Source organism: Myxine glutinosa, chromosome 3 (assembly GCF_964187855.1).
Source record: "Myxine glutinosa chromosome 3, kmMyxGlut1.1, whole genome shotgun sequence".
Taxonomy (NCBI): domain Eukaryota; kingdom Metazoa; phylum Chordata; class Myxini; order Myxiniformes; family Myxinidae; genus Myxine; species Myxine glutinosa.
The window spans coordinates 2,506,131-2,520,103 of record NC_136263.1 but is presented as its reverse complement, the minus strand read 5'-3'; the positions used below and the strand labels follow the sequence as shown (position 1 = coordinate 2,520,103).

Genomic DNA, 13,973 nt, shown 5'->3' with positions numbered 1-13,973 from the left:
GCGGTTTTGGAGATATAGAGGTGCAACATTTTTCGGTTTTTCCAAGATGGCGCCTGTACCACATGACCTATAACGTCATGATTATCATTAAAATATTCGAAAGGAGGAGGCGCTCCTATGGTGAAAATTTCATGTCCATCAGACCAACAGTTGCTGAAAAAAAATTAATAACGATTGGATAAGTGTTGTATTTGTCGAATTATGACGTCATAACGAAGGCATCGATGACATCATCATTAACATATCTTATTCCCCATGGGGAGTCGGTGACAATGAGCCAGGTCTCAATTCTTTCCATGGAGTGGTTTCAGAGATATAGAGGTGCGAAGTTTTTCCAAGATGGCGCCTGTACACGTGACCTATGACGTCATAATATTCATTTAAATATTCTACAGGAGGAGGCCCTCCTATGGTGAAAATTTCATGTCAATCGGACCAACGGTTACCGAGAAAATGAATTTTTACTATGCAGACACGTACTTATGCACCTGAATGCTTAACCTCACTTTTAGCTTCGTGAGCGCAGGGTAATAACTACATGTAAATCAACAATGCAAACAATGTGAAATAATGCTCTTACAGAAACAAAATATCCAGCAGTTTTGGAAATGGTGCAACAACTCCAGGGAAAAGTCAAAAGTCAAAAGTGATAAGGATGTGAAACAATATATTGTACTTTATTTTGTTGATAATAAATATATTTTATTGAAGTGAAGTACAGTATATTATATTATCTGTGAGATTCAGCTACAACACATTGTGCTTTGCATTAAAACAACTTGCAGTATCAAACTAAACTTTTAATAAATCTCTCGAGGTTGTAGTTCAGACCTCTGCTGATCTTGTGAAACCAGGATCTCCATTTTCGCCGCTGTCCAAGGAACTGATTTGACGAGGATGGGCCATGTGGAATGTCTCTCTCACATCATCATACATAGTATACACAAAGAATTAAGTTAAGCACCCCCCCCCCCCCCCCCCGTTTTTTTACAACCTCGCACATTACAAGTTTGTTGTCGTCAAAACAGTGTAATATACCCAGGATATTGCTATATTTTCTGGAGAAGTGATATTATGGTCACATAAAAACATAACAATCATGCCGTTTTCAATATTTTATTCTGAATAATTTAAGGTGAAAATTTTTGGGAATTTTAGGCATATTTTCACCTCAATTTAAGTATGGAGCTATAGGTCCATCACGGACAGTGTGGATGACGTTTATGTTTTCTAACGTACAGTCATTGTTCTGAGAAGACCTCTAGCGATCTTTGCGTCAATAACGTGTGTAGGACCCACGTGATCGGATCACTGACTCAACCCTACGTCTCATAGACCCTGTAAGCCGTCGTATGCGTTGCTGTGGCAGGTTGTTCCATTCCCGATGTAATGCACGTTCCAATTCATCCAGATTGGCTATTGGAGGGACCATCTTCGCAATTTGTCATCCCAACATGTCCCAAACGTGCTCGAGGGGGTTCAGGTCAGGACTGTACGCAGGCCAGGGGATGGTTGTCACAGCACCTTGCTCCAGCAAGGCTCGGACGCGTCTCGCACGGTGAGGCCTGGCGTTGTCATCCATGAAGATGGGATTGACGCAAAGATCGCTAGAGGTCTTCTCAGAACAATGACTGTACGTTAGAAAACATAAACGTCATCCACACTGTCCGTGATGGACCTATAGCTCCATACTTAAATTGAGGTGAAAATATGCCTAAAATTCCCAAAAAATTTCACCTTAAATTATTCAGAATAAAATATTGAAAACGGCATGATTGTTATGTTTTTATGTGACCATAATATCACTTCTCCAGAAAATATAGCAATATCATGGGTATATTACACTGTTTTGACGACAACAAACTTGTAATGTGCGAGGTTGTAAAAAAACGGGGGGGGTGCTTAACTTAATTCTTTGTGTATATATATATTGTTGGGGATATGGGAATTGTGTGGGTAATTCGATGTAAATTTTCCCCTTTTGTATGCTGTAAATCCTGTAAATATCACCCTCCAAGTATCAAAGATCAGAGGTCGCCCTTAGTTAAATTCATCGCATACACGTAGCAAATCTATGATTTCCCTCATTAGTTATGTCCTTATTCAATGTAGTTGAAGGTTCTGTGATCCACTAGTCCATTACGTTGCATCAATTAAATAAGACAGGTCCCTCCGACGCCCCATGGCATCTTCCAAGTGCCAGGTTTGCCAGGTTTGCCAGGTTTGCCAGGTTTGCTGCAATTGACTCCTTTAGCCACTTTGCTGCTGCATTTTCATCTCCCGTCCACTTTGCTGCATTTGACTCCATTACGCACGAGGTAACCATGGAGAAGAAAGGCGGGTCTCCACCTCGTCATAGAGGGGAGGAGTGAGTCGGCCCCGCTCCACCAACCCAGAACGAGGGGTTTGGCTTGAGAGGGCGGAGAGAGAACGCTTGGGGGAGGTTCGCAAAGGTTCAAGGGTGGGGCTTATATAACCCGTGGGAGACGCCCACACAGAAGGGAGATGCGCTGGAGATGAGCAGGGGTGTCCAAGCCGCCGTGATACGTGCCGCGCTGCAGGAAATACGGACCGAGGCAACGCAAGGAACGCGCGACGCAGCAGTGCGGACAAAGGAACTTCGCCCGCGCAGTTTGGGACCGCGGGAGTTCGCACGACCGCGGCTCGGCTTCTTGACGGCGGTGCCTTCTGGCCCGACCGTGCCCAGTCCCCGCTGAACCTTCCTTGCCTCTCAAAGCCATTCGTTCCTGCCTGCATTTCCCCGTGTAAGTGTGAATGTTCGTCCGTCTTCCACGTTGTCCTGGGGTTTATTAATTAAGCTTGTATAGGTAAGCTAATGATTTCACTGTGTCTCCTGCTCCTTCCATTTCCCTGTATATAACCTTGACTGCTCTCTTTGCTTTGGCTTGTGTAAATAATTAATAAATCCTGTTATTCCTCTGTACTTCTTCTTCTTCTTCATTCTCGTTCGGTCGCTTTAGTGGTTTCAATATTGAGTGTACGTGGCGCGATTCGGCCAACGTTCAGGATCGGGTTTAGTGAAGGCTAATGACTCGAACTTCGGGTTGCTAAAAACTGCTCGGCAACTAGACCATCCAAACCGGGGTTCGAGCGGTACTTGTCTCCCTAGTCTGCGGAGGGACGGATAAAGGTATTCGGGATAAACCCTGGACCCATAACCCTGATCCGTTCCATCCCACGGGATAGCGTTACAAATGCCAGGAGCGGAGACGGTCAGCTTAACAAGACAAGGGACTAACCACCCCTTGCTAAGAGGGAAGAGCCGTACTCCGTATCCGTAACAATTGGTGTCTGGGAGTGAGATTCGAGGCCCGAACCAAATTTTTTATAACATCAAAAAATTTGGTCGAAATTACGAGCGGCCGAAATTTTGTTTAACATCCTAAATTGAGTCGTGCCATGGACAATCAAGGCGATCGGGTGCAGGTGGGTGAGTTAGAAGGGGGGTAGAATCGACCCAGGAGCCCGGGAAAATGTATGTGGGGGAAATGGAGGAGGAGAACAATGGCAATGTGGTTGAGGAGGTATCAGGTGCACAAAATGGCACCCTCGCGAACCTGGTTGTAGCGGCACCAAATTTAGCTGCGCCCATGGTCGCAGCAGCCGAGCCCGAGATGCCAGGGTACATGCGAGCCTTCATGGCAGAAGTACAGAAAAAGAACGACAGTATGGACAGGTTGGGAGGCCAAATGGTGGCAATGAGAGATGGGTTGGGTAGTCTAGAACAAAGGATGGGGGAGCGATTAGAAAATCAAATCGGAGGGGCTAGAAGCTAAATTTGAGGGTTTAGACAAGAAATTTGAGGGTAAATTTGAGGGGTTAGACAATAATTTTATGAGGTTGGACAATAAATTTGAAGGGTTAGACAACGGGATAAAAGAGGTGAAGAATGGGTTAAGGGGGTTAGAAAACACAATGGATGACAAATTGCGGGAAGTAGGGGAGCAATCCGCCCAGGAAATCAAACGGATGGGGAACCAGATAGAGGAGGTGAAAATCGGGTTGGAAGGTAAACTGGATGCTCAGAGGGATGAATTGGAACAGATGAGGGCGGCATCGACTAAAGAAATGGGGGAGGAAATAAGACGAGGTGTAAGCGAGGAGGTCTCGGGGGTACGCGAGGAGGTAAAGCGAGGTGAGAAGCGTATGGAGAAAGAGGTGAGAAATAGCACGGCAAAGTTACAAGGTGGCATAGAAGATCTGATGCAGGAGGTGGAACAGCTAACGGTGGGACAGAGGGAATTAGTGGAGCAGGTGGAAAAGAACACTGCAGTACTAGGAGGGTTAAAGGCGACACAAAAAGAAATCAAAAATGACTTAATAGCGACGAAGAGGGAATGTTAGATGGTACGTGAGGGACTGACAAAGAGGTTGGACGAGGTGATGGAGGCAATGGAGACGAAGGACCGGGAGGTGAGGACGCACATAGAAACGGTCAAGGTGGCGTTAGAGGACGAAATTGAGGAGACGCACCGGGAATTAAAAGAGGTGAAGCAGAAATTAGAGGAAGTGGAAGAGGGGGTGAGTGAAATTAAGAAGAGACGGAGGGAAACTAAGAGGGAAATAAAGGAGGAAGTAATGGAATATGTGCAAGGTCGGTGCTCAAATCGTGATGGTGTGCTCGCTAACCAAATAAAGAGTTTGCAGGTGGCGAAGGAGGTGCGGAGACGAGGTGCCGAGGTGAGTGGCGATATACGCGGAAATGTATATGGTGTGACTTGGGGGTTGGTTTGGACCCGGGTGTTCGTGAGAGGCCGCTGGTGAAGTGTGCGACAGGTACGCAGTGTGAAAGAGGAGGTGTGCGAGAATGTCCGACTATGGGGTGTGTGGGGAAAAAGTGCGCACCGAGGAGTGAGTGTGCTGTCGAGTGAGTTGGTCGTAGCGCGTGTGCGAGGGGGCACATGGAAGCGCGTAGTGGGGAGTGTTACAGAGGATGTAACGAGAGAGTGCACACCTGTGGTGAGTGTTACGGAGGGTGTAACGGGAGAGTGTGCGCAAGAGGATGCGCGAGAAAGGTGTGTAACGGACGGGTGCATGAGGAAAGAGTGCGCTGTCAAGAGTGAGGGTGAATGCGCGACCGAGAGTGGTGGTGAAAGTAGTAAGAGTGACACGAGCGTGAGTTGGTTGTGGCAGGTGAGAGAGAATGTACACCTGGAATGGAAGGATGCACACCTAGAATGGGAGAGCGCGTATGGGAAAGCACACTGGAGTTGGTAATGAGGCACGTGATTGGGTGTGCAAGTGAGTGCACACCCGTGGTTGTCACAAAGGAGGTGACCGAGGAGGGGGCGCAAAGAGGTGTGTTGGTGAGGTGTGCGAACGACGAGTGTGTGCTAAGGTGTGCGGTCGTCGGGTGTGTGAAGAAGTCTATGAGTGGACCTGGAGAGTGTGTAAGAGAAGGTGCGATGACAAATAGCATGGAGACAGCTGGATGTGTGAGCAAGGAACGGGCTGCGGGGTGTGAGCATGCAAGTGGAGCATCGACGCTAAACGGGTTAGCGGTTAGAGCGACGTATAGCCGAAGCGGGCCCTCGGTTCATGCCGGGCAGCTTCGTGTGCCGCGGGGACCAACGGGGATCGTAACCGCGGCGGTTTCGAAAGAACCGCCGTGCGGGATCCACGCCGGGCCTCGCTCTGAACGGCCGCGTCCGTGCTCCACTAAGCGGAGCGGGCGGCCCGGTAGGAAGGGTCGTCACGGCAACCCTTTGTGGTTGAGGCGTTCCGGCAGGGCGAGATCGGGCCATTGGACGGCTCCGTGCCGAGATGGTGCGTGGGATCTCAGCCCGAGTAAACCTCCTTCCCTGCACCGAGTGCCGGACGGATCCAACCGCCGGCACCAAACAACCCGCATTCCTTGCTCGGCTTTACGAAGCCGAGCTTTAGAAGTGAATTGGCGCACCAAGAGACTCAAGTGAGTAGACGAGTGATGATGATAGTGTTTTGGACCCGAAATTAAAAAGCAAAATTTGATTATTGGCAAGGATTGGCAGATTGGTGATTGGCAGATGATTGGTAGTGATTGGCAAATTTTTGATTGGCTGAAATTGGATGGGCCAAATTGGTAGTGGAAGATGCCCGATGTGGTGGGGTGGAAACTCTGCCATCCCTCACAACGGGGGCAAAGGAGCAGTAGCTATGGGGTTGGCAGTGAAAACTAGCCCGGGAGGGTTAGGATATAGTGTGTAGGGACCTAGAGATGACCATAGGTAACGTTAAGGTTAGGTAGCAACATTGAACCGGTAGTGGGGACATAGAGAGGGTAGTTGGATTATAATGACGAGGGAGCGCAATAGTTTAAAGGGGCGACTGGGAAGCGCAAGTTCCAGAGGGGAGTAGTGAGATAAGATGATGCCGTGTGAGTGTTGGAGGTGTATTCAGAAGTGTATTGTGAAAAGTGTATGAGTGAGTGTTGATATCGAGCAAATGAGGAATTGCGGGGCAATGCTCGGGAGAGATGTGTGTGTGACCTTGGGAGAATTTGGGTGCCTGAGGCAATGGTGTTTGAGGATCGAAAGTGTATTGAGCGTGGAAGTGTATGGAGCAGTGAGTGAGGAACGATTGAGATTGCACAGGTGTGCAACTGAACAGGTGGATGGAGCAGTGTATGAGTGAGTGATGGTGATGTGTGTTGTGTTGACCAAATGGTCCAGGGAGGAAGGAGGGTGCAGGTGGCACCAGGTGAGATTGCACAGGTGTGCAACTGCAGGTGTATGGAAAATGGTTGTGTGGAATACATGGAGTGTGGAATATATGGAGTATGGAATGGATGGTCGTGGAGTGAGTATGGGGGAAACTGTGGAGTGGAGTGGATGGTGCGAAGGTGTGGATGGGGGAAAGGAGGATGGACCCCATCACGAATACCCGGGGAGGGTAGTCTAAGAGTTAGGTAGAGGGTATAGGTAAATTGTGGTTGGATATTGGCATCTGTGGTGCGTTGTGGAAGAATGATGGTTGAATGGGTGCATTAGTGTCGTGGAAATGGATGGGCGTGTAGCCTGTTAGTGTGTGTAGTTGGTTGAGCACTCCACCACTGTGAGGATGTCGGCCAGGTGAGGCCGCAGGTGGGCTCTGGGAGCCGGTAGAGTTGTGGATGGGGCCCGAGGATCCGGAGGACGGACCCGGGTAGCCCAGTGCCAGAGGGCACCGAGGGGTGACAGAGCCAGGAGGGGCCTTCCCCAGTTAGATAGGTTAGGGTGAGGAGCTAGGTAAGCTCGGGTGGCAACTACAGTGGTGGAGGTGTGCAGGTGGGTAGACCTGCTGGGAGAGCTACACGACTCAGCCCGGAAATTGTGCAAGGGCACCGGGAGATGAATCGGGGGAGTGAGACCCCAAATTGAGAAGCACCACAGTTTGGTCAATAGGAATTGGTTTTTAGAACCCATAGTGTAAGTTGGCCAATGGATTGGCAGGGAAGACCCCGGGTAGTGTAAAGCGTGTTAAAGTCATTTAGAAGGTAGTTAGGATTAAGAATCTCCTTGCACCATCTACATCCACTCACCTGAGGTGACGTACCTCCACACCATGCCAGGTTGTTTTTATTATTTTTATTGTGCAAATGTTTGGATTGTGAGACGCATCATGACGTGGGTGTGACATTGTGCTTTGTGTTCCATCTCTCCCTCCTTATGAGGATTGATGATGAATTGGTGAGGGCAAATTTTGGTTCGAGGGATTGTGGTGACGAATTTGGTATAGGGGAAATATGGGGAAGACGAGACATTAGTGACGAATTTGTAAATGTGTAGATTGTTGTACATATGGGGTAAGGGCAAGGGTAGAGTAGGTAACAGGGGGGGGTGACGTACGGTAGGGACGAGCTTTTCTCCGCTCAGTCTCCAGATGCACTTCACCTTGCATTGCCTTTATTGATGTGTACCCTTGTGACCTTACCCCTCGCTCACCTGTCTTCTTCCCCCCCCCCCCCCCTTGTCTCGCACCCGAGGACTGTGCGCCACTGGGCGTCGAGGGGAGCGTGCGGAGGTCGCCTTGTGTGCCAGGACCCTCGCAACCAGCATGCATTGCATTGATGTACCACTTTATGGACCGCTGTTCTGCGGCCAAGTACCACTTGATGGACCCCATGTTCTGGGGCAGGGCACCTCTGCTGGGGACCGGCCATAGTGGCCAGGTAATCTTGCTTGCGGACCTCGGTAAGGTGGCACCTATGCCCAACAGGTGGACCATCCTTAGTTGGCCCCTGTGGCCCTAAATGAAAAATGGACACTTTGTGCTTTTTTTATTTCCAAGTAGGCCGCATGAAGCAAGAAGACATCGGGAAGAACATCGGCCCAGCAGAGAAGGAGAAGACCACCACCAGTTGTGTTTTTTTTGTGTTTATTACAAACAGTAATGACTGTGCACTGGTTGGTGCGTTTGGTGGTTGGTGCTTTTGGGTGCTTTGGTGTTATTGGTACTGGTGCATCGATGCAATGCGTGCTGTCTCCTCCCTCCCAACAGGAATTTCCTTCTTTTTGTTTCCCTAAAAAGAAAAAAACACAGGTCCTGGGTTGCGTTGTAAATAAGGAATAACGTCACTGTAAATAATGCTCCCCACCGTTCATGTATAGTTTGAAAACCATTCCGCAATTCGGTTAGCTGTGGGTGTGAAACTGTTAGGCAGGATGCAACGCAATTAGCGGGACATATTTATTTGTGTTTTTAAATTGTCGCACTCAGGGTCAGGTTAATTGTAGAGGGAATTACACCTACGTGCCACACTAAAGGTAAAATCTTCGGGCCGGGACGTCCCGTAAGGAAGGAGGGTGCAGTGTTGGGGATATGGGAATTGTGTGGGTAATTCGATGTAAATTTTCCCCTTTTGTATGCTGTAAATCCTGTAAATATCACCCTCCAAGTATCAAAGATCAGAGGTCGCCCTTAGTTAAATTCATCGCATACATGTAGCAAATCTATGATTTCCCTCATTAGTTATGTCCTTATTCAATGTAGTTGTAGGTTCTGTGACCCACTAGTCCATTACGTTGCATCAATTAAATAAGACAGGTCCCTCCGACGCCCCATGGCATCTTCCAAGTGCCAGGTTTGCCAGGTTTGCCAGGTTTGCTGCAATTGACTCCTTTAGCCACTTTGCTGCTGCATTTTCATCTCCCGTCCACTTTGCTGCATTTGACTCCATTACGCACGAGGTAACCATGGAGAAGAAAGGCGGGTCTCCACCTCGTCATAGAGGGGAGGAGTGAGTCGGCCCCGCTCCACCAACCCAGAACGAGGGGTTTGGCTTGAGAGGGCGGAGAGAGAACGCTTGGGGGAGGTTCGCAAAGGTTCAAGGGTGGGGCTTATATAACCCGCGGGAGACGCCCACACAAAGAGATGCGCTGGAGATGAGCAGGTGTGTCCAAGCCGCCGTGATACGTGCCGCGCTGCAGGAAATACGGACCGAGGCAACGCAAACAGCGCGCGACGCAGCAGTGCGGACAAAGGAACTTTGCCCGCGCATTTTGGGACCGCGGGAGTTCGCACGACCGCGGCTCGGCTTCTTGATGGCGGTGCCTTCTGGCCCGACCGTGCCCAGTCCCCGCTGAACCTTCCTTGCCTCTCAAAGCCATCCATCTCCAAGCCATTCGTTCCTGCCTGCATTTCCCCGTGTAAGTGTGAATGTTCGTCCGTCTTCCACGTTGTCCTGGGGTTTATTAATTAAGCTTGTATAGGTAAGCTAATGATTTCACTGTGTCTCCTGCTCCTTCCATTTCCCTGTATATAACCTTGACTGCTCTCTTTGCTTTGGCTTGTGTAAATAATTAATAAATCCTGTTATTCCTCTGTACTTCTTCTTCTTCTTCATTCTCGTTCGGTCGCTTTAGTGGATTCAATATTGAGTGTATGTGGCGCGATTCGGCCAACGTTCAGGATCGGGTTTAGTGAAGGCTAATGACTCGAACTTCGGGTTGCTAAAAACCGCTCGGCAACTAGACTATCCAAACCGGGGTTCGAGCGGTACTTGTCTCCCTAGTCTGCGGAGGGACGGATAAAGGTATTCGGGATAAACCCTGGACCCATAACCCTGATCCGTTCCATCCCGTGGGATAGCGTTGCAAGTGCCAGGAGCGGAGACGGTCAGCTTAACAAGACAAGGGACTAACCACCCCTTGCTAAGAGGGAAGAGCCGTACTCCGTATCCATAACAATATTGTTGCGGTTTTAGAACCCACACTTGTTGTAAATAAATAATTACTTGTAAATATCCCATGACATTAAAGGTTAAAGGTAGCACCCTTAGTTAGTCCACAAGCAACACGTAGACCACCTTAGAAATTCCAGTTATTTCATTATTATGTGTTTTAGTTAAGGCCGTGTTTCCAATAGTTGAATCTGCGTTGCATCAATCAAATAAGGAGTAGGTCCCCAATCCATTTCGTCCATTTTGCGACCTCCCTCTCCAAGCGCCGCCATTATGCGCCTTGCCAGCAGCGTTCGCTGCCTTGGTCTTCGCTCAGGCGCCGCCATTGACCATGCGGTCAGGCTCGAGGAAAAAGGGGGCAGGACGCCAAGAACAAGGTGTGGCCTGTCAACTAGCCGTCAAAGGCGTGGCCGGTATGCCCCCACCAGCCAACCAGGGCTGATGTAAGATCACCGACGGGCATGGCCTTTGTGGAGCGCGGAGTGATCTTGGCGCGCGTTATAAAAGCGCGAGCAAAAAGCCCTTTCACAGGACTGCGCGGAGACATCTGATCGTAGAGGACTTATTCAGCGGCGCTCATTTGGAAGGACTGGTGGAAGAGCGCGCATTGTAAGGGACTTGTTCAGCGGCGCTCTTGTAACAGAACTTATACGGCGGCACTCTTGTAAAAAGGACCTGCTGGGAAGCGCACATTGGCAAAGGAAGACTCACTCGCTGGCGCTAAATGAGAACTTGAGAGAGAGGGTGAGCGTTTAGCACGACCATCCATTTGTTACGTACGCTAAAGGACAAGAGCCTCCCCCCCCCCCCCCCCCCCGCCATATGTAAGGTCCGCTCGCGCCCAACGATACGCAGAGCTGCCTGCCGGGTTTCACCCGCGGGACCGGAGCTGGGACCCCATCGCCTGGACCATCTGCCTGGACCTTCCACCTACCAGCTACAATTCCCGTGTGAGTGTGTATGTTTGTCTGGGGTCGTAAGTTAAGACTGCAGTTAAGACTGCCCTGTGTCCTGCTTCTTCTTCTTCTTCCTGTACATTCTTTCCTTTCCTCTTCTTTTTGGTTTGTAAATAAATTACCTTGTTCTTTCTTGGTTTTCCCTAATCCGATCGCATCCATCCTTTCTATCAATTGAGTACCTGTGGCACGATTAGGAACCGCTCAGAATCGGGTAAGTCATTGTTAACGGCCTGAGTCACGGCTCGCTTCGCTCGGCGTGTCCACTAACGTCGTGGCTCGAGCGGGGCTCATTTCCTCGCTTCCCGGAAGGTGCTGGTAATTAGGTAATAGGAACAATTCGGCGTCCCACCCTATTCAGCGCTGACCGGAAGTGACGTCATAGCTCCAGGACTCGGGACGGCCAGCTTAAAGGACAAGGGGATTAATCCCCCCTTGATTAGGGGAGCGCCGACCCCCGAGATCCGTAACAATATATATATATATATTAGCAGAAGTACCCGGCGTTGCCGGGCGGGGGAAGGGAGGGGGGGGGGGAAGGGAGGGGGAGAGGGAGGGGAGGCAGGAGAGGAAGGGGGTTCATATATATGCTGGTGGGTGAATGTGGTGTTTATCACGTTTCTGAGTTAAGTGTGATGACGATCAGGAAGAAGAAGAAGCCGTACAACCAACTTCGTACACTTCTGGAATTGTTTGATTTATTTGTATTCAAATGTCTGGTGATTGTTTTGTATTTATTTATGCGAATGTTTACTTGTATATAACTGTCATTAATTTAAAAAGGCTTCGGCACTATCTAGCGATTTTTTTTTTAACTCCAAAAAAACGATCTTTTTTTTTTTCAAATATATATATACTCCTATATATATATATATATTTGCCCAAAACACTCCCAGGCACTCACTGATGAACCTCTGAAAGTTTGACAAAGATCCGTTCAGCCATCTCTGAGAAAAATGGTGACACAGACAGATAGACAGCCATCTCTCTTACATCGTAGATATACCTTTGCTGAGTAGAACTGCAGTGTCATGGCCAATGATTTCTGTTCTTCGGGATAGGGAACCGGAGTGTCTCGTGCTGTTGCATTTTTGAATTCTCTTCAGGACTTCTTTAGGGACTCCACTGAAAGTTTCCTCCAACAACACTGCGGAATTTGGGTAATTTGTTAATATCGGGTTGTTTTCTTGCAGGAAGCTATAACTGAGGCCAAGTTTGTGACTTTGCATTTCAGGCTTCCTGATTTCTGCTGCTCTCGTTTCAGTTTTTTCTTGCAATCTTCCAGCTGCACAGTCACATGATGATTAAGCTTGCGTTTCAGCTTCCTCGGAGACTCCATCATGGTATCGGAGTGTTCTTGGTGGGTACTGCCGTCACAGGCTGGTATTTCATCATGGCAGGAAGACTCACTACTTCTGCTGGAATGTTCGATGATTTCTCTCATATCACAAGTGTTCCTGGCAAATGGTGCTTCACGAACTGTAATTTTCTGAAATGGAAAATATAAACATGAAATAATCATTCTCATTGTTCAGAAACAATTTTTGAGAAAACACAAAAAGCATTCAATAATTTCTAGGTCGACCTATCTATTTAATCCAATATAATTATTAATTACCTTCTGAAGATGATCAGGAAAGACAAAAATAGTCGGTGTTGCAGTAGGCCTCAGGTGAACGTTCTGACCAGTTCTCTCATAGCAGTTTTGGGTGAAGTGGTTAGAGCAAAGATGAGACCTTTTTGTAGGTGGCCACCTGTCCCTCTTCATGTTGCTCACCCATTTTCGCAATCTCTCTGGATCACAGTGCAGAAACCTTTAGGCCATAAAAAGCTGGAATATTCAGTCAGTAGGCCTACACTTGCGAACAAGAACATCAAGTTACACTCACAAACTGCTCACGAAGTACCACGTGATGCTTCTGCAATTTAATAAACCATTCGGCCATTTGTTATTCGTTCAGCTGACATAAGCCAATGACATTCTTTTGCTCCTTCAGCTCACAGTTTTCTTCAGTTTCAGTAACACACATACAAAGTAACATACACACACAAACACACACACACACACACACACATACATAGTAACACACACACATAGTAACATACACACACACACACATAGTAACATACACACACACACACACACATAGTAACCTACATACACACACATACACAGTAACACACACACATAGTAACATACATACACACACACACACATAGTAACATACATACACACACATACATAGTAACACACACATAGTAACATACATACACACACACACACACACATAGTAACATACATACACACACATACATAGTAACACACACACATAGTAACATACATACACACACACACACACACATAGTAACATACATACACACACATACATAGTAACACACACACATAGTAACATACATACACACACATAGTAACATACATACACACACACACACACACACACACACACATAGTAACATACATACACACACATACACAGTAACACACACACATAGTAACATACATACACACACACACACACACACACACACACACACACACATAGTAACATACATACACACACATACATAGTAACACACACACATAGTAACATACATACATACACACACACACACACACACACACATAGTAACACACACACACACACATACATAGTAATACACACACACACACATACATAGTAATACACACACACACATACATAGTAACACACACACATACACAGTAACACACACACATAGTAACATACATATACACACACACACACATAGTAACATACATATACACACACACACACACACACACACACACATACATAGTAACACACACACACACACAC

General features: G+C 47.8%; 1 long non-coding RNA gene across 1 annotated transcript; it reads right to left on the bottom strand.

Moving 5' to 3' along the window:
* Positions 1–7,938: 7,938 nt before the first annotated feature.
* LOC144891265 (uncharacterized) lies at positions 7,939–13,574 on the bottom strand. Its single transcript, XR_013622777.1, has 3 exons — positions 12,734–13,574; positions 12,122–12,604; positions 7,939–8,500 (listed from the first exon to the last, which is right to left on the bottom strand). It is a non-coding gene; the product is annotated as an uncharacterized LOC144891265 (long non-coding RNA).
* Between the last annotated feature and the right edge of the window lie 399 nt (positions 13,575–13,973).